At 42.3% G+C, this 12,685-nt stretch overlaps 1 protein-coding gene across 5 annotated transcripts in view; it reads left to right on the top strand.

The window, feature by feature from the left end:
• Positions 1–12,685, top strand: part of LOC138757589 (methylcytosine dioxygenase TET2-like) — a 177,706-nt gene that overhangs the window by 30,905 nt on the left and 134,116 nt on the right. The window contains exons 1-3 of one of the 5 annotated variants that reach the window (XM_069925212.1): positions 7,217–7,305; positions 7,388–7,500; positions 11,826–12,031. The exons of 2 other annotated variants lie outside the window; for them this stretch is intronic. The gene's annotated coding sequence lies outside the window, so the exon portion shown is untranslated. Of the gene's footprint in view, positions 1–7,216; positions 7,306–7,387; positions 7,501–11,825; positions 12,032–12,685 lie in introns of those variants that run through there. 2 more of the 5 variants (XM_069925202.1, XM_069925221.1) reach the window with 2 other exon arrangements.

The raw sequence follows: 12,685 nt of genomic DNA, 5'->3' as shown, positions 1-12,685 counted from the left end.
TGAAAATCAACTGCTACAGGAATTTACCATAGTTTAATTATGTTATTTTTCAAAATTGAGAACATGGATATCTTCAACACCTCACTCTGGCAGGGCGTGGTACCCACCTGTTTCAAACTGGTGTCAATCGTACCAGTGTCCAAGAAGAGTGTAGTAACCTACCTTAATGACTCTTAACCAGTGGCACTTGCATCAACAGTGAAGTTTTCTGAAAGGCTAGTGTTGAAGCATATCAGCTGCTGTCTGAATGGCGTCATGGATCCATTCCAACTCGCTTTTCATAGCAACAGGTCTATGGCGGATGCCATCTCACAGAGGCATGGAACATGAGGACAGCAAAGATGCATACATCAAGATGCTATTGACTACAGTTCAGCATTTAACACGATCATCCCCTCAAAAGTGATCAGCAAACTCGAAGGCCTGGTTCTCATCACCACTGCACAGTTTAGAGGTATTTTTTCCAAACTTTTTTCTTTCCACTCACGCACCATGTTAAGTATGTAGTAATCACAGAGCACCTATAGCATAGGGAATACTTAAAGTGGTATGTGAGTGGAAAGAAAAAGTTGGAAAACCACTGGTGTAATTGGATCCTGGATTTCCTTATCTACAGACAACAATCAGTGAGAATTGGTAGGAGCATCTCCTCCCCAATCTCCATCAGTATCGGAGTACCACAGGGCTGTGTTCTTATCCACTTGCTCTACTCATTTTACACCTATGACTGTGTGACTTGGTACAACACAACACCATCTACAAATTCACTGATGATATCATTGTAGAGGGTTGTTTAAAGAAAGGTGATGAGATCTTCACCTGGCTGAATGGTGCACCAACAACAACCTCATCCTCAATGAAACTAAAACCTGGGAGCTGATAGTTGACTTCAGGAAAGGAAAAACCAGATGTGTACGATCCAGTGATCATTGGGGGATCAGGGATGGAGAGGGTGAGCAAATTTAAGTTATTGGGAGTCACTATCTCAGAGCATCTTTTCTGGAGCCAGCGCACCAATGACATCGTAATGAAAGCATGTTAGCACCTCTACTTCCTCAGGAGTTTGCGGAGGTTCGGTCTGACATCAGAAACCCTGGCAATTTTCTTCAGAAGTGTGATGAAAAGTGTGCTGACCAGCTGCATCATGGTCTGGTATGGGGACACTAATAGCCACAAGCATAAAGCCCTACAAAAGGTAGAGGACACAGCCCAGAACATCGCAGGCAAACCCCTTCCCACCATTTAGAACATCTACGGGGAACGCTGCTATTGGAGATCCATAGCAATCATCAAGGACCCACACCACCTAGCACATGCTGCTACCATCAGTAAAGAGGTACAGGTACCACAAGACTTGCATCGCTATGTTCAGGAATATCTGCTATCCCTCCACTATCAGACTCCAAACTCAATCAGGGACTCATTTAAGGAATCTTTTGATCCATCATCAATTACTTCAAAGACAAGAAATTGTATAGAAACTGATGGGCTTTTGTTGACAACAGACTGGGGGAACGTCCATGTGGTCGACTGTCCTGGACCAAGGAGGGAGCTGTGGCACAGTCACCTTTATTCAGGGGTCAGTGGGAAGAGCCTCGGACACAGTCAGCCAATGTGTGTGTCCTAACACAACTTTTAAAAAAAATTTCTTCATTGCATAGTCAAATGTTTAAATTTTTTTAATTAAAAAAAAACACATTTTAAAATTTTGACGTACAGCATGGTAACAGGCCATTTCAGCCCACAAGTCCATGATGCCCAATTTACGCTCCATTAACCTACACCCTCAGTATGTTTTGAATGGTAGAAGGAAACGGGAGGCCCTGGAGAAAACCCACGCAGACACGGGGAGGACATACAAGCTCCTTACATACAGTGAGAGATTCGAACCCAAGTCCGGTCCTGATCGCTGGCACTGTAAAGATGTTGTTTACATGTGTACATTGTATATTTTTTTGTAATTCTGCCTGGTCTGCTGAAAAATGTCATGTATGTAGTATGACAGTAAATCTGAGATTATTGGGGGGTGAACACTAATGGTTGGAGAGCTGGGCACGGACGGTATGTGGTAAATATTAGACAATGCAGTACAAAATGTGCAGTTTAACCTTTACAGTGAGGATGAGAAATCAATGAGCAGTGCAGGAGATGAACAAGAGCACAGGACAGTGAGGACTGGGCAGTGGAGGAAAGGAAATGGGGTTTGAACAGTTGAGTGGACAGGAAAAGTGTACAACAGGAAGTGGACAGTCGGAGAATAATTATTAAGGAGATCCACAATAGGGTGTTTTCTTTTCTTTGGCTTGGCTTCGCGGACGAAGATTTATGGAGGGGGTAAAAGTCCACGTCAGCTGCAGGCTCGTTTGTGGCTGACAAGTCCGATGCGGGACAGGCAGACACGGTTGCAGCGGCTGCAGGGAAAAATTGGCTGGTTGGGGTTGGGTGTTGGGTTTTTCCTCCTTTGCCTTTTGTCAGTGAGGTGGGCTCTGCGGTCTTCTTCAAAGGAGGTTGCTGCCCGCCAAACTGTGAGGCGCCAAGATGCACGGTTTGAGGCGATATCAGCCCACTGGCGGTGGTCAATGTGGCAGGCACCAAGAGATTTCTTTAGGCAGTCCTTGTACCTCTTCTTTGGTGCACCTCTGACACGGTGGCCAGTGGAGAGCTCGCCATATAACACGATCTTGGGAAGGCGATGGTCCTCCATTCTGGAGACGTGACCCATCCAGCGCAGCTGGATTTTCAGCAGCGTGGACTCGATGCTGTCGACCTCTGCCATCTCGAGTACCTCGACGTTAGGGGTGTGAGCGCTCCAATGGATGTTGAGGATGGAGCGGAGACAACGCTGGTGGAAGCGTTCTAGGAGCCGTAGGTGATGCCGGTAGAGGACCCATGGTTCGGAGCCGAACAGGAGTGTGGATATGACAACGGCTCTGTATACGCTTATCTTTGTGAGGTTTTTCAGTTGGTTGTTTTTCCAGACTCTTTTGTGTAGTCTTCCAAAGGCGCTATTTGCCTTGGCGAGTCTGTTGTCTATCTCATTGTCGATCCTTGCATCTGATGAAATGGTGCAGCCGAGATAGGTAAACTGGTTGACCGTTTTGAGTTTTGTGTGCCCGATGGAGATGTGGGGGGGCTGGTAGTCATGGTGGGGAGCTGGCTGATGGAGGACCTCAGTTTTCTTCAGGCTGACTTCCAGGCCAAACATTTTGGCAGTTTCCGCAAAGCAGGACGTCAAGCGCTGAAGAGCTGGCTCTGAATGGGCAACTAAAGTGGCATCGTCTGCAAAGAGTAGTTCACGGACAAGTTTCTCTTGTGTCTTGGTGTGAACTTGCAGGCGCCTCAGATTGAAGAGACTGCCATCCGTGCGGTACCGGATGTAAACAGCGTCTTCATTGTTGGGGTCTTTCATGGCTTGGTTCAGCATCATGCTGAAGAAGATTGAAAAGAGGGTTGGTGCGAGAACACAGCCTTGCTTCACGCCATTGTTCAGGATTAACTGTGTGTGATTCACTGTGATGAAGAGTTGAGGATACATGATAGGACATGGTGGAAAATGGAGAGTCAAAAGGAGAATGGTGAATTGACTGGAGAATGAGCTGCAGAGGAGATTAGCAGTATGGATGGACAGTGGATAGCAGGGAATAGATATCACACAATGTAGACTTGAGGATTAATAATGGAGAGGGATCGTCAAGGATGGACAGTGGGTGACAGGATTGTGAGCTGGATGATCTGTAGTAGTCAGGCAACGGAAATGACCTATAGGTGAGGCCAGGGTTTCTATTTGACTGCAAGGCTTCAGCAATTTTGCTGTTTCTAAACTGCCCTAGCAAACTACACCAGTCCATCACAAAATGAACTGGAGCTGATTATGATGATAGTCAAACCAGCATTCTGGTGCAGAGCACTGTTGAAGCTGCTAACCTATCAATCAATGCAAGGTTATGCCTTAGTCCAGCTGCCTTCTTGGATAGTTGCAAAATACTGTGGACTGCTTGGAACAGAGAATTTCTCTCAATTTTGTCTTTGTCAACATCATTTAACTGGTGGTGAGAATTTGCACTGTTCATGTTTGCCTGCTACATTTCTGACATTACAACAGCAGGTACACCAGAAATGCCCTAATTGTCAATAAAGTTCTTTGTGCTGTCTTGTGTTTGTGAGAGGCACAAGATAAATGAAAAGTTATGACTTTAAAAACTCTATGACTGCAAATGGACTATGGTATAGGAGAGTACATGTAAATTATTCACAGCTTCAATGTAATGCTGGTATTTGTACATGCAAACAGAACCCACCCAAGCCTGAGGGCTTTCAGCACCAGATATAATTACACCCAGGCAGTCTCATTGAGGCTGTTCAGTCCTACCTTGCTTTTTTTTAAAAATGAAATCATATACCAGAATATTTTTCTTAAAATATTATCTAAGAACACTAAAAAGAATGACAAATTTAACTTGGAAAAATGTGAAACCGGAGGAGCTGATACTTTCTTCCAAACTCGTACCATTTAGACCTGATCAGCTGAGGCACTCCCTAGCATCAGATGTTATCTAATAGTGTGGTATGAGGAACAGCAGGGTATTATTGTGCATTGTATTTGACTCTCAAATCCGTGGGACTTATGGGAAATAAACGCTCATTTAAAAACAATTAAACAAAAATTAAAGCCTTGCAAACACTCCTTGAGGGAAAAAATGCACAGGAATCAAAAATACAAGTACATTGATCTTTACCTTTGCTACATAAAGGCACTGTTTTGACCTGCTGAATTTCTTCAGCATTTGTGTGTTTTTTCACTCGACTTCAAATTGGGAATCTTTTAAATCTATTTCAAATACTGTATTTGGTGGCATATACGACCCACAGACATACAAGACCCGCCCCCCCCCTTAAGCAGGGAAAAGTAAGAATTTTTTTAGTGCATTTATGGGTAAACATTTAAAGTTATTGAAATATGTAGCTACAGTATAGCAGAAATAAAACTTGTACAAAACATGCAACTAGGACATCATGAAAAATCATTTTAATAATAATAGTACTGATGTAATTTCCAAGAGAAAACAAAAGTAGCTTAGCAATAGCAGAAAAAAATGTATAAAAACAAACTGCTGTCAGTCCCTGTGCTGGTCCCGCTGACCTGCTCTCGCGCCGACAGCCCCCATGCTGGGGGAGGGGAGAACAGGATGGTGGGACCAGTGGTAGGATCCGGGGGGGGGGGGGTGGGGGGGGAAGGAGAGCAGGGCAGTGGGACCAGTGCGGGGACTGACAGTGGGCCACCAGGAAAGTCCCCCGATAGCAGGATGCCAGTGGGAGAGAAGGGCAGCGGGACCGTGCGGGGTCTGAAAGTGGGCCACCAGCCCCCACACCGATCCCATAGCCCCATTCCCCGCCCCCCCCCAAGCTAGTGAACCTCTCAGCGATGATGATCATTGTCGGTGTGACTTACCATTATCACCCTAATTTCAACTTCACATACTAGACTCGAAGGGTATTTTTGAGCCATTTGTGGGGGGGGGGATGTGGGTCTTGTATGCCATCAAATATGGGTATAGCATAGTAATTCCTCAGCACAAATGGTAACCCTGACCTCTTGTGGGCTACAATTTGATGATGACTGGATTTTTTTACAAATTTGAGGGAGGTTAGGATATTTGTTTCCTTGACTTCAATTTGACCAATTTTGCAAGGCGGTAAAAATCAAACTGATCATTGTCCAACATTTCAGAAGTGAGAGTGATATTAAGTTGGTTGAAAATAGAGGGGTAGAAAATGTTTAAAGGGGTCCTGTGTTTCTATGCACACTGTTTGCTGTCTCAGTGTCACCAGACTTGAGGATGGGATTTTGTATGTATCTCCACTTTCCTCTCTGTTAACACGGTATGAAATGCTTGATGCTGTTGAATTTATGACTGGTCTGGGTGAGCCATTGAGGAAGTAATTTGTATCATTTAGATTTAACCAAAGTTCCCACTTTATTTCAACAGTGATGTGGATTTTTTCCAATTAAATTTTTGGTGCTTTTGTGCTTTCCTATTGATGTTGCCAGAAAGACAGGAAATACTGAAAACATTCAGCAGGCCAGGCAGCATGTGTGGAATGAGAAATTGAATTAATGTTTCAGGTCAAACACCTTTTGTCTGAAATGATTAAAAAGGTGGTTTTAAGTTGCAGAGAAAGTAGTATTTGGATGAGTAGGTCAAAGGGAATTCATGAGATAAGACTAGGCTATATTTGCCATCAAGATGAGTTGTCCAGTCAGATAAGTAAATGAGTGGTAGCCGTGTGGAATGATCTTCCGGGAGAAATAGTGGCGGCGGAGTCAATTGTATTATTTAAGAAAAGGTTGGACAGCTCTATGGATGAGAAGAAGATGGAGGGTTATGGGCATTGTGCAGGGAGGTGGGACTAGAAAGGGGTGTTTGGTTCGGTGCGGACTAGAAGGGCCTAATGGCCTGTTTCCATGCTGTAATTGTTATGTTATTATGTTATGTTTCTTTCTCTGCATAGTATATTCAAAATAGCAAGGGTGGTGACTAAGGTGCTTTAGAGAAAAACTGAGCCAATTTCACAGGTGGATGACTTGCAATAGAAATGGAGAGTTTTGGAACCATTGGCAAGTTAGACAAAGTTGGAACATTCAATAGAGTCCAGAAGGGTGCAATCTGCCTAATTGAAAGATGAGATCTTTTTCCTTTGGCTTGCAATGGGTCTCATTGTAATAGTCACAACAGGTAGGTCAGAGTGGGACGGGGAATTAAAATGGCAGGGAAATTAAGGCTCAAGGTCATTCCTGTGGACTGAATGCAACTGCCCTGTGTTTGCTTTCTTCTGTGTAGAAGAGCAAATGTGAATACAGAATGCAGTCCACTATATTGGAAGAAAAGTAAGTGAATCATTGCTTTGTGGTTGGAATGCGAGAAGAGATGAGCTGAAAAGACAAATGTTACATCTCCTGCAGTTGCTTGTGAAAGTGTAGGGGATGGAAAATCAAACAAGGGTTATGAAGAGAATGATCCTATTGAAATCTTGAATGGAGGGAAGGTAACTTGCGTCTGATAGTGGAATCTTGTTGAAGCTGCCAGATATTGTGTAGGATGATCCATTGAATGTGAAAACTGATGGGGTGGAAGGGGAAGTGAAACATGAAAGTCCTATAGACACTGTGATTGTAGTAAAAACACAAATGTTGAAGGAGCTCAGCAGATCTCGCAGCATCCAGAGGAGGTAAAGATGCCTGCCACTTCAGGTTTGAGCCCTTTTTCCAGCGGAGAACTGGGAAATTATGTCCAGGATGAAGAGGAGGTGAGAACAGAGCAAAAGTAATGATGGCATTTCACTTTGTCATTAGGTTAACAGAAATTAAGCATTTACAATTGTTTTTCAGGATGTGGAAAATACTGTTATGATGCTTGCAAGTTTACATTTCCTGGGTAATCCCAATCCAAACTGAAAAGGAGGTGATATGTTTCCTACAAGTGTGCAGCAATGGCTGATTAGGTATAACAATGATTAATTAAGCATGTAAATTGCTGACTGTAGTTGAGAAATGAATGATTGATTGAGGTAATTGCATTTTGGCTGTGGATATGGGTTTTGAATACCTGATTATTATTGGATAATGACAAAAGATTTGGATGTGGTAACAGCTGATTGTGTGCGGATTTGTTTGATTGGGCAGGGACTTGTTTTTCCCCATAAAATCAGCTGTTCCCTCAGCCTATCAAAGTTATTGGATGTGGAGAGTTTATTGGCTGTAGGGATGAATGATTATCAATAGTCAGAGGTGTTTGGGTGTGGCTATAGCTGATTGGGTATGGAAATAAATACAAGTAGTTGACAGGATGTGCAAGTATACTATTGGATATGTTTGATTAATCATGGAAGATATCTAATATACAAAATAATTGTGTAATTATGCAGCATTCTGGGACTGGATTGGGGTAAAAGTACTATAAATAATATTAATTGTGGGGGGGGGGAGGGGTCATGTGATGCAGCGGAGATAGGAGGGCTCCTCAGAAGAATTCAGTTAAACACTCTTTAAAAATGCTGAAAACTGCCTTTAAACTAGCTGAATAGCTAGACTAAGGGCAAGAAATGAAAAATCAAGCAAAGAAATGCAGGTATTGAACCTTAATAGTGAAGCTCATCGCAGCAATGGGATATTGGCAAATCAGCAAGATGGCGGCCATTTAAAACCATTATAAACACTTAAAATCACCTTTAAACTAGTTACATACATACGTAGAGCAGAGCAAAAGAAAATGATGAATTAAACAAAGAAATACAATTACTGACCAGAATCCAGCCTTGATGGTGGAATCCATCTTAGCAAATGGACATTGGCAAAACAGCAAGATGGCTGCTGCAAAAACCTTGAGGTCTGCAGAGAGATCCATCCCTGGCACAGGACCAGCTCAGGAGCAATCACTGAAAGAGGGGTATTTACATAATCCTCCTTCAGGAGATTCAAAGAGGTAATGAAGTCCTCTCTAATAAGTTAGAAGTTAAAACAGAGGAGATTAACCAGTCCATCTCAGGACTTAGTCATGTTCAACCAGTTGGCCACCTTAATGGCTGCCACAGAAGAGTGCTTCGGGACGATAGAGCACCAAATAAGAGAGATGGACACCTCCCTTGAGACATTAAGGAAAATGACTTTCTGCTGGGAAAAGTGGACCAGCTATAAAATTACAGCAGTTATAATAATGTCCATATTGTTAACCCAAAGAAAGTCCCTGAGGGGAAAGGATCCCGTAGAATTTTTTTTATGGCTGGACCCCAGATATTCTGGGTCAAGAACACTTTAGTGAACTAATAGTGATTTAAGGCCCCATCAAGTCTCTGCACCTGGCATGTCTGTTGGCCAGAGACCTTCTTCAGGTTAACAATATGGACACATATACCTGACACATCCTGACATGTCAGTTGAGGTATCAGGAAAGGGATAAAATTCTACGCACCACTGCCCAGCAAATGAAATAGGACAAGGGCCCCATTACAAATGACAACAGGCCAATGTTATTTTTTTTCCCGACCTGAGTGAAGGTCTAATAAAGTGGAGGAGGGAGTCCGACCAGGTAAAGAAGGAGCTCTGGTTTAAGAATATCCCATTTGCCTTGCTTCACCTGGCAATGCTGAGTGTTGTATTCCCTGATGGAGGGAAGTGATGGCACTCTTGCGTAATTGGCTAGGAAGAAAATGAAAAAGTGAGAAAGAGTGGAGTAAAATTGGTAGCCCGTCGTGGTCTTCACGAACTGCCAAGGATATGTGCCTTAAAATGTAGTCACTTTTTCCACCAATAATGGATAAGCGAGTTCCAATTTAAACCAATTTAAACTGACTAGTTTTTTTTTTAATGGCGACTGGTTTTCACAGTAACTGTTTATAAGTTGAGCATTTTTTTAAAAAAAACTTAATGTGCTCAGAATTAAATAATATATAATAGTTTATATATTTTTTAATATAGGAGCCCTGCGCCAGGAAAAATGTTTGAGTTAGATATGCTGCACTTAGTGAGTGAAGAATGCACATCCCAGCTTAATGAGGGAGATGATGTCAAATGTTCAGAGGTTGGCATTGGGAGGGGGGAGGGAGAGAATTTTGTATTTATTTTTGTTCTTAGTCTTTAAATTTGTCAACCATGTCAGTGTCTTATTCAAATATTTGCTGCTTTATCATTAGGAGACATTATTTTTTACTTTTATGGAGATTTTGCAGGAGGTCATAACACATAGGTGTTTGTGTGATTTATTATTAATGAATAAGGTAGTGAAATTTGTTAGCTTTAATGTGAATGGGCTGAATGGAATGGTTAAAAGGAATTGAGCATTGGCACTTGAAAAAAATGAAAACTGATATTATACAAGAAACCCATCTTACTACACAGGAACATAAGAAATTAAGGAGCGAGTGGGTAGGACATGTAATATCATCATCTTTTAATTCTAAAGCTGGGGGTAGCCATCTTGATAATCAAAAACATGCCAGCAATGATTGGATAAACTATCATTGACCTATTAGGCTGATATGTATTAGTTAATTGTCAGCTTTGCTCAGCGTCTTGGACGTAACTATGATGATGAATCCTTTATTCAAGATATCTTCCTTAAGGTATCAGAGAATGGCAAAATATATTTGTAGGGAGTAGCTTCTATTTTTGTTTGGACCCTATCCTGGACAAATCAATGCAAACAGTATTCAAAACAAAAGTGGCCAAAACCACTTTGGCTTTATGAAAGATCTAAATCTGACAGATGCATGGAGGCAAACACACCCTCAAACCAGGGACTACTTTTATCCCGTACCTCACAAACCCCATACTAGGATTGACCTCTTTTTGTTACCAATCCACAGAACATTAGAATCAGAATATCCATCTCGAACCTTGTCAGATCACTCACCTCTGACTCTCTCTATTCTGATGACAGAATAACCAACTCCTTCCCTACTCCAAAAATCAGAATTTTGCAAATTCATTAGAGACTAGATAAAGGTGTTCTGTGAGACAAACTGCCCTTCTCCTCCCATTTGTTTTATTTTATGGGATGCATTAAAAGCCTACCCTAGAGACAGATAATTTCATATACAAAATGTATTGAGAAGAAATACATGGCAGACATAGAACTGGAAACAGAAATTCTGCAATTGGAAAAGGAGTTTCAACAGTCCAGGTCCAAAGAAACCTATAAAGTGAAACAAAAAAACAAAAAAAAAAAAACTCAAGTACAACACACTAAACCCTTATAACATTGAAATAACCATCCTAAGAACTAAACAAAAATATAATGAACTGGTAGCAAAAGCACAAAGTTTTGTCCTGGCAATTGAGGACAGAGGAGAGTTCGAGAACAATAAATTCAATCCAGACTGAAATGGGCTCAGTTCCACATAATTCAACAGAAATCTATGATACATTTAAACAGTCCTCAAAAGACCCAAGATTGATGAATTTTTATCCACTGTTGAACTAGCCAAAATTGATCAAGAATATCATAAATTGGGACCTTCCCTTTACTGCAAAAGAAATTGAAAAAGCATCGGGCTCTCTACAGTCTAATAAATCACCAAGGAGGATGGTTTCCCACCACAATTTTACAGAGATTTTAAGGATCTACTTAAACCCCTTAGCATGGATATAAATAACTTAGTATCTAAAAACCAAACTCACCTTGAATCATTTTCTACTGCCATAATTATTGTGATTCATAAAAAGAACAGAAACCCATTAAAATGCTCCTCATTTTGACCCATTTCATTACTAAACTCAGATTACAAATTGATTTCTAAGGCCCTGGCTAACAGGCTTGGCCAATACTTGCTGAAATTAATATATCCAGACCAGAGTGGGTTTATTTTGAAATGTGAGTTAGCCAATAACCTATATAGGCTCTTCAATATTATTGACTATGCAAAGTCTAAGGCTTAACCGAGTGTTGCAGTGGCCCTGGATGCTGAGAAAGCCTTTGACAGGCTGGAATGACCATATTTATTTAGAGTCTTGGCCAAGCTCGGATTTGGGCAATTGTTCATTAATTGGGTTAAAATTCTTTATTACAGACCCAAAGCTAGGTTTGCCACTAATGGACAGATCACGGCAGCATTTACTTTGAGCAGATTGAACTGACAGGGTTTCCCTTTGTCTCTGGGACTTTTTGTCTTGGGTTTTGAGCCCTTGGCAGAGGCAATTAGACAAGACTTGGAGATAAAGGGTTTTATGCTGGGTCAGACAAGCCACAAAATTAATCTTATAGCAGACGATGCAATCCTATATTTAACAGATCTCATGAATTCCCTTACTAAATTACATATTTTATTAAAAGCTTCAGGATGCAAGGTGAAATGGAAGAAAAAGCGAAATCATCCCACTAACAAATTTTGATCACGCTGAGTATCAGCAAACAAGTCCATTGAAATGACCCTCAGGTGGCATCAGATACCTTGAAATGATAGTGGATGATGATCTCCAGAATTTATACAGTTGTAGCGTGTGCCACAACAGGACGTGAAAGCAAGACACTGACGTGAGGTGAGTACAGTCAATACTACTTTATTGAAGGTTTGCTCTACCTTTATATAGGCCCGTTGGGCTTGGTTGTCATGTCGCTTCTGGTGGAAATGATGTCACTGGCTTGCTGGCTGTGGGTAGATTGGTGTTTCCGCTGGTGCTCGCTAGTTCCTGTCATGCGGCTGGCAACTCATGAAGAAAGCCGATTTAGTCGGTTTGAACCTTGCAGGATCGCCATGTTTGGACACCATCTTGTGTGTCAGAAAGCTGATGGCTGCCACATTGGCTCCCCCCCCCCCCCCCAAACTGGCAATCTGAGTACTGTCCTTGGTTTTGGGTGGCCTGCCTCTGCGGCTTGGGGCTAGTGGGTTGATTGGCTGGCTGGGGCCCAATTGTGCTGGTTTGAGGTGGTCAATTGTAACTGTTTCCTCTTTGCCCCCAATGTCCAGCAGACATGTAGCCCTGTTATGCCTGACAACCTGGTAGGGCTCCTCGTGTGGTCACTGTAGCAGCCCCCAGTGTGTCTCTCGCCGCATGAAAATGTATGTGCAGCTCCTTAGGTCCCCGGGGATGAATGTCCTGGGGTGGCTGTGTGCTGAGGGCTGTGTTGGGTCCAGTGTGCCCAGTCGTTTTCTCAGTCTCTCGAGGGCTGCCGCTGGTGGTTCATCTGTTTCC

This window comes from Narcine bancroftii, chromosome 1 (genome assembly GCF_036971445.1).
Source record: "Narcine bancroftii isolate sNarBan1 chromosome 1, sNarBan1.hap1, whole genome shotgun sequence".
Taxonomy (NCBI): Eukaryota; Metazoa; Chordata; class Chondrichthyes; order Torpediniformes; family Narcinidae; genus Narcine; species Narcine bancroftii.
The sequence above is the reverse complement of the archived record's forward strand: the minus strand, read 5'-3'. Positions and strand labels throughout refer to the sequence as shown.